This window comes from Echinops telfairi, unplaced genomic scaffold (genome assembly GCF_000313985.2).
Source record: "Echinops telfairi isolate 266 unplaced genomic scaffold, ASM31398v2 ScPeMD7_18;HRSCAF=68, whole genome shotgun sequence".
Classification (NCBI taxonomy): domain Eukaryota; kingdom Metazoa; phylum Chordata; class Mammalia; order Afrosoricida; family Tenrecidae; genus Echinops; species Echinops telfairi.
This window is the reverse complement of record NW_022103915.1, coordinates 98,644,048-98,646,262: the sequence shown is the minus strand read 5'-3', so window position 1 is coordinate 98,646,262 and position 2,215 is coordinate 98,644,048. Positions and strand designations below refer to the sequence as shown.

The 2,215-nt window shown below is 40.9% G+C and overlaps 1 protein-coding gene across 1 annotated transcript in view; it reads left to right on the top strand.

The window, feature by feature from the left end:
• OIP5 (Opa interacting protein 5) overlaps positions 1-2,215 on the top strand; it is a 15,655-nt gene that overhangs the window by 1,446 nt on the left and 11,994 nt on the right. The window lies entirely within an intron of this gene.

Here is a 2,215-nt window from a genome sequence, read left to right as displayed (position 1 = left end):
ATATTGATTACATGTTGAAGTGATATTTTTGATATGCTGAGTTAAAGAAAATATATTACAATTAATTTCACATGTTTCTTTTTCATTTTTTAGTAGCATGGCTAAGAGAACACTAAAAATTATATATGTAGTTCATATTGTATTCGTCTTAGAAAATGTTGGTCAAGATGGCTTGTAAAACAGTGAAGGAAAAACGTCCTCCCTGTTTCTGTATTTGTGGGATCAGAAGAGCCGTGGGAATTGTGGGGACGCTTATGTAAGAATGCACGTTTGTCTCTTATTTAGACAAGCGTCACAGAAGGGATTAAGAGGGTAATTACTAATTACAGCTGAAGGACCGTAAACTTTGGAAGACAGCTCTGCTCACTACCATCCTACCAACTCGGGAACATAAATTTGGACTTCACCTCTTAATAAGACCTGAAGGAAAGCAAGTCCTATCCTGTCACATTTGCACATTTCTAAGGTGTACTTTTTCTTTAACATAGTGAATATAGAAACTTGGTATGAGCCCTGTAGTTGGCATATTTCAAAAAGCATTACTACAGTGAGTGGACACTTGGAAATAACCTTGTTTTTTCAGAACCGTTGCTTTGTACAACAATATTCACCGTATATACTCGTGTGTACGCCGAGTTTTTCAGCACATTTTTAATGTAGTTCTTGTGGTAAAATTAGGTGCCTTGGCTGATATTCGGGTCGGCTTATACTTGAGTATATGTGGTACTTGAATTCTTTTTATGCTGATTATAAGCAAGGTACTGTATATACTCAAGTATAAGCCAAGCCGAGGTACTAATTTTACCACAAAAACTGCATAAAATATGTGCTGAAAAACTTGGCTTATACACGACTATATATGGGATATTCTTTTTCATCCCTAAGGGCAATTTCAAACATCACAAGAGAAGCGTGTAATGGCCTTCTCTGCACTCACCACTCAGGACAGCTAGAAACGCATGGCCAATCTTGTTTCATTTATGATGATACCCACTCTCTCAATTCTTAATTATTTGGAAATATTGAACCTGTAATTATATCTTTCCATCTAAAAATATTTCAGAGTCTGTGCGAAGTTAAAAAGATGTGAGGGGGAAAAAGGATGTGAGGAAATGGCATAGAAACCACACCTGACCTGATGACCTGCTACACAAGGGAGAAAGACCCAGCTCAGCATCTGCCCAAGGATGACTCTTACAAGGCAGAAGTCGGCCTTCTTCCACTAGATTGATTGCTTTCCTAATCTTGAACCACTGCTGCATTTCTGGAATAAGTCCCACTTAGTCATGGCACATAACTTTTTACCATGCTTGTTGGATTCTGTTCACCGGAATTTTGTTGAGGATTTTTGCATATCTAGTCATAAGAGACATTGGCTTGGGTGGGGGGGGTATTTCTGTTGTCTGTCTGGTTTTGGTCACTACTTGGCTGTCAGTTTGTCAGACTGGTGGCTGTGTGTTGCTGTGATGCTGGAAGTTATGTCACTGATATTTCAAATGCCAGCAGGGTCACCCACAGTGAGCAAGTTCCAGCGGAGCTTCCAGACCAAGAACAGATGAAGAGGCACTCAGGTCCCCACTTCAGAGGAAGAAGTCTGTTTTGGTGTCAGGGTCGCGTTTGCTTTGTAGAGTGCATTAGGGAGGACCCCTTTCTTGTCGATCTTTTGGAAGAATCTAAAACATATTCATGTCAGTTCTCCTCTAAATGTTTTGTAAAATTTCCTAATGATGCCATCTGCTCCAGAACATTTTGTTTAATGTTTTTGTTTTGTTTTCGATCACTGTTTCAATTCCTCACTTGTTACAGATCTGCTGAGGCTATTTATTCTTCAACCAGTTGGGGAAAGTTATGTGCTTCTAAGAACTTAGCCATTTCATCTGGGTTATCTAGTTGGCTGCCATACAGTTGTTTACGATCTTGTGTCATCATTTTTGTCTTTTCTGTCGGGTCAGTTGCAAAATGTCCTCTCTTTCGATCCTTATTTTGGCTACTTGCATCATTCACGCCCACCCCCTTTTTTTCTTTTGTCCGTCTAGCTCATAGTTTCCCAGACTTAATGAGGCCTACCGCCCCATTTCAGGAGCCCTGGTGGCATAAGGGCTTATGCATCGGCTGCTGGCCGCAGGGTCAGCGGTGTGAACCCCCCAGCTGTTCCGTGAGAAAGGCCAGGCTTTCCACTCCTGTAAAGAGGTAACAGGCTCAGAAACCCATGGGG